Source organism: Papio anubis, chromosome 1, assembly GCF_008728515.1.
Source record: "Papio anubis isolate 15944 chromosome 1, Panubis1.0, whole genome shotgun sequence".
Classification (NCBI taxonomy): domain Eukaryota; kingdom Metazoa; phylum Chordata; class Mammalia; order Primates; family Cercopithecidae; genus Papio; species Papio anubis.
In genome coordinates, this window is record NC_044976.1 from 90,298,121 (window position 1) to 90,304,106 (window position 5,986).

A 5,986-nucleotide genomic window follows, 5' to 3' on the forward strand; every position below is an offset into this window, starting at 1 on the left:
GGGGAAATTAAAATTACAGCCTGACTGTAATCCCAGCACTTTGGGAGGCCGAGATGGGCGGATCACAAGGTCAGGAGATCAAGACCATCCTGGCTAACACGGTGAAACCCCGTCTCTACTAAAAAATACAAAAATCTAGCCGGGCGAGGTGGCGGGCGCCTGTAGTCCCAGCTACTCGGGAGGCTGAGGCAGGAGAATGGCGTAAACCTGGGAGGCGGAGCTTGCAGTGAGCTGAGATCCGCCCACTGCACTCCAGCCTGGGCGACAGAGGGAGACTCCGCCTCAAAAAAAAAAAAAAAAAAAAAAATTACAGGCTGAGTTGGGCAGACCGTGCGGCTGGAGCAAGGCTGAAACTGTTGATAAGCACATGGAGGAAGAAGAAGTAGCAAAAGAAGACAAATAAGAATCTGATGATGAAGCTGCAGTAGAGGAAGAAAAAGAAGAAAAGAAACCAAAGATTTAAAAAGTTGAAAAAACTGTCTAGGACTGGGAACTTATGAATGATATCACACCAATACGGCAGAGACCATCAAAAGAAGTAAAAAAAAAAAAAAAATAGAAGATGAATACAAAGCTTTTTACAAATCGTTTTCAAAGAAAAGTGATGACCCCATGGCTTATATTCACTTTACCACTGAAGGGGAAGTTACCTTCAAGTCAGTTTTATTTGTACCCACATCTGCTCCACGTGGTCTATTTGACGAACATGGATCTAAAAAGAGTGATTACATTAAGCTCTATGTGCACTGTGTATTCATCACAGATAACTTCCATGATATGATGTCTAAGTACCTTAATTTTGTCAAGGGTGTGATGGACTCAGATGATCTCCCCTTGAATGTTTCTCTTGAGACTCTTCAACAACATAAACTGCTTAAGGTGATTAGGAAGAAGCTTGTTTGTAAAACTCTGGACATGATCAAGAAGATTGCTGATGAGAAATACAATGATACTTTTTGGAAAGAATTTGGTACCAACATCAAGCTTGGTGTGACTGAAGACCACTCGAATCAAACACGTCTTGCTAAACTTCTTATGTTCCAGTCTTCTCATCATCCAACTGACATTACTACCCTAGACCAGTATGTGGAAAGAATGAAGAGAAAACAAGACAAAATCTACTTCATGGCTGGGTCCAGCAGAAAAGAGGCTGAATCTTCTCTATGTTTAGCGACTTCTGAAAAAGGGCTATGAAGTTATTTACCTCACAGAACCTGTGGATGAATACTGTAGTCAGACCCTTCCCAAATTTGATGGGAAGAGGTTCCAGAATGTTGTCAAGGAAGGAGTGAAGTTTGATGAAAGTGAGAAAACTAAGGAGAGTTGTGAAGCAGTTGAGAAAGAATTTGAGCCTCTGCTCAATTGGATGAAAGATAAAGCCCTTAAGGACAAAATTAAGAAGGCTGTGGTGTCTCAGCACCTGACAGAATCTCTGTGTGCTTTGGTGGCCAGTCAGTACGGACTGTCTGGCAACATGGACAGAATCATGAAAGCATAAGCATATCAAACGAGCAAGGACAGCTCTACAAATTACTATGCGAGTCAGAAGAAAACATTTGAAATTAATCCTAGACACCCGCTGATCAGAGACATGCTTCGATGAATTAAGGAAAGGTGAAGGTGATAAAATAGTCTTGGATCTTGCTGTGGTTTTGTGTGAAACAGCAATGCTTCAGTCAGGATATCTTTTACCAGACACTAAAGCATATGGAGATAGAATAGAAAGAATGCTTCCCTAAGTTTGAACATTGACCCTGATGCAAAGTTGGAAGAAGAAGAACCCAAAGAAGAACCTGAAGACACAATAGAAGACACAGAGCAAGATGAAGACAAAGAAATGGATGTAGGAACACATGAAGAAGAACAAGAAACAGCAAAAGAATCTACAGCTGAAAAAGATGAATTGTATATTATACTCTCACTGTTTGGATCCTTTGTGGAGAGGGAATGTGAAATTTAAGTCATTTCTTTTGGGAGAGACTTGTTTTGGATGCCCCTAAAATGTGGGATTAGGGGTCACAGAAAGAAGTAGGTTTTTTAGTTGAATTTTTTAAACATTTCTCATGTATGTAAATTTGTACTATTTAACTGACTATTCTTGATGTAAAATCTTGTCATGTGTATAAAAATAAAAAAGATTCCCCCCCACCCGCCAAAAAAAAATACAGCGTGAAATCACAAGGGGCTTCAAGATAGTTTAAAATCCTCTCCACTATTTACCCTGAGGCTTTAAAAAAATGCTTCAGACTGTGGGAAAATGAAGGTGGCTCTCTGTAATTCCTGGATATGGCGATTGAGTAGGAAATGTGGCTTTGAGGGGACCAAATTTAGAAGTAATTGAAGAAGCAGCACCATCTAACTGGTGGAGGATCCAACTGGATTTTCTATTCCTTCATCCGTTGAGCTGGCTTGACACTTCCCTTCTCGGTTCTTTTGTTTGATTTTTTGTAAAATGAGAGTCACGCTACTAGATAATCTCCAAAGACCTGTACAAGAGTCTATGAAATATTTTTTAGATGTTGAAATATTTTTAGACTTTGCACAATTATTAAATGTATTGAGATACCTGATAAATATATTTATTAATAATATGGTATAGGCAAAGAGCATAGGCAGATGATTCATAAGAAAAAATACACATAATTAATGAACATTTCCAAAGGTCACTTTTACTAATCACAATTTTCTACTTATCCCAACAATATATATTTTTAAAAAACAGTTCACATTAAAGAGTCACATGGAGAGTGTTGAGATAATCTTGTTTGCTTGGAAGGTCATGGAGATGCAGATAAACCTCTAAATCCAGCAGAGTCTAAGCAGGATGGGGACCTGATGTTTTGCAGCCTGCTCCACCCATTGACTTTTGTGATGGACTCAGTTAGTTTTGTCTGCCTGCTTTCTGGGTCCTTTTCTTCTACTGTCAGCACTCCCCAGGTAGCCATTCATCCCTGACTCTCAGGCCCTTTATTTTGTGGATGCTGGGCAACACCGCCCCCACCACCCCGGTCAACTACTGTAGAATTCAACCCTTGGACCCGCCCCCACCACCCCGGTCAACTACTGTAGAATTCAATCCTTGGACTTTGGTCGGAACGATCAGGAAAGCAACATTCCTTTCTGCTAGTACTAATAGCTTTAAGAACGCATAGGCCCGGAGCTGCTGTGCTGCGATGAGAGGGCCTGATTGAGAAGAAAACCAAAACAAGGAAAGCTGTAGGGATATAGGACAAACTAAAGTGTTTTTCCTACCCTCTACTCTCACACAGTCACTCAGTATTATACTTCAGACACCAGATGTGGGGGTGGTCTTCCCCCACACACCAAGCAATTCTGCAGATGATTCTCTGGTGGACACAAGCCGAGTGTCTTCAAATCAAATTCTATTCTATTCTCACACTGTCTTCCTGAAGATAGCAAGAGATCCCACAAGTTGAGGGCTCAGTCCCATAACACTGCCCCTACTTCAGATGCCAGTTGCAAGCGTAGGATGTGACTAGGGTTTTTGACCAACCAGCTATAAACTGGGGTTTTCCCAACCCCTTCCTTGGGTTCCGTTAATTTGCTAAGTGGCAAAGAACTCAGGGAAACATTTTACTTACATTGAGCCATTTATTATTATAAAGGATATTATAAAGGATACAGATGAACAGCCAGGTGAAGAGAGGCACAGGGCAAGGAAAGTGGGAGAGAGCCTGGAGCTTTCACGTCTTCTCTGGGTGCCTTACCCTCCAAGTACCTCCAGGTGTTCAGCTATCTGCAAGTTCCCAGAACTCAGTCCTTTGGGGTTTATATGTACGCTTCATTACATATAATGATTCAATCGTGATTAAAGTATCGGTCACTGGTTTATCAACTCAACCTTCAGTCCCTCCCCACTCTCCAGAGGTTGGGAGGTGTGGGGTAGAAAGTTCCACCCCCCAATCACATGGCTGGTTTCTCTGGCAACCAGCCTCCATTCTGAGGCTACCTGGGAGCCCCAGGTACCAGCCATCTCATTAACTTACAAAAGACACTCATCATTCAGGAGATTCCAAGGATTTGGGGAGCTTTATGTCAGCAAACAGGACAATGAGCAAAAATATATTTCACAATATTACAAAAGCAAAGCCTAGAGGGTCAAGTCCCGATGACTTCATATGAGTTCTTGGATCCAGTCATGTCTGAAGATGGTCCTATCCACAGACGTTTTATGCCATTATTTTTGAAGTAATACAATATTCAGAGTATTAAAAGTCAAATAATATTACAACATCTACAAACTGCAACAACAGAAGCCTCCTGCCTATTCCTTCCCACCTCTTTTATCTTCCTCTTTAGCATTTTCTGCTACTTTATATTGTGTTTATCTCCATATTTCTAACCAATAGGGCTACCGTGCTATTTCTCAGATCAATACTTCTCTTATGTTCCCTCATGACTTTCTTTGTGGAAGAAGAGGATTTAGCGCTATTTTCTCACTACCTAACCCTCACCCAGCTTCATCCTTCCATAATAGATATTTTACAATTTTTTGTTAAATTACTATTTAGTTTTCATCTTGTTAGTCTCATCAGTGTTAAGTGATTACATTTTCTTCTATTACTGTTGTTCTTTCTGTAAGTAATAATTTTCTCCCTTTGTTCATTTTTTATTGACTGTCATGATTTCTTTCTGCACTCACAAAAGCCTTTTAAAACTCTGAATCAGCTTCCTTTTTTAAACATCTGATATTCTTGTTTTTTTCCTTAGAAAGGGTCTCACTCTGTCAGCCAGGCTGGAGTGCAGTGGTGCGATCATGGCTCATCGCAGCCTCTACCTCCCGGGCTCAAGAGATCAGCCTGCCAAGTAGCTGGTACAACTTGGCTAATTTTTGTATTTTTTGTAGAGACAGGGTCTTGCCATGTTGCCCAGGCTGGTCTCAAACTCCTGAGCTCAAGCAATCCTCCCACCTGGGCCACCCAAAGTGCTGGGATTACAGGTGTGAGCCACCATGCTTGGTCTGATATTCTTTCAGTTCCATTTTTTTTTTTTCCTAGAGACATTCTCTCCTGAAGCTTTTCATCTTTCTGCTTCAATCTGACTAGCTGACTTCTAGGCCTGCTGCAAGATTTCCTTGATTTTATCCTCCAACCCTTCTTGTGGTTGATGCTACTGTGTTCACCAAAACAGATCCTTCTTCCTGAGTACAAAGCTAGACTATGTCAGTTGTAGCTGATGGAATGTGAGCAGAAATGATTCTTGAAAGCTACATGTTAAAGACGGCAGGGTCTTTGTCAGTGGAGCTCCTAACAACTTTGTGGTGTCCTACCCCACTCTACTGTCTTTTCCTACTGATTGGACTTAAATGAATGAGAAATAATTTGCTAGCTTTCTATTCTGTTCCTTTTTATAGCATCCAGTTCTTATTTCAATAATGTAACAACATTTGTTACCTCTTTGAGGACATTGAAGATTGTTGTGGGGTTTTTGTTGTTGTTGTTTGTTTGTTTTGCTTCCTGCCTTGTGTCTGTTTCCTCTGAGTTCTTTCTGACACCTACCTGTTTTGATCACTCTTTCACGTTGAGTTTTTCCTCAAGTATATGAGTATCATCATTGACCTCTGACTATATTTGACAGTGAGGTATTGAGAAGCTGATTAAAAGCTATGTGACCATGGGTGGGGTTTGTTGCCTGGTTAATCTTCATTACAGAGATAAAGTGGCTGGCTGGGTTTTTCCATTTGAGAATACCCAAATCTCAGTTATCATCAGGGCTTTTCTACTCCACTGGCCAGTCTTCTTAGAGAAGAATTCTTCAGTCTTCTGCCCAGGCTCTGTAGGCCTGACTGCTGGGTTCTTTGAGCTGATCAGGAAAACGGCTGAAGTCTCCCCATTCAGAACGTGGAATTGCCTGTTTTTGGAAGACTTTTTCCACTGCTTTTCTGTTTTCAGTTGCCTCCCCTGGACCTCTTTGCTACGTCTGGTGTTTTGGGTCTGAAACCTCTCTGGTTAAAGTTAACTCCACA

At 41.1% G+C, this 5,986-nt stretch overlaps 1 pseudogene across 1 annotated transcript; it reads left to right on the top strand.

The window, feature by feature from the left end:
- The first annotated feature begins 337 nt into the window (after positions 1 to 337).
- Positions 338 to 1,997, top strand: LOC101001472 (annotated as a pseudogene). Its single transcript, XR_002524565.2, has one exon. The product of XR_002524565.2 is annotated as an endoplasmin pseudogene (transcript).
- The last annotated feature ends 3,989 nt before the right edge of the window (positions 1,998 to 5,986 follow it).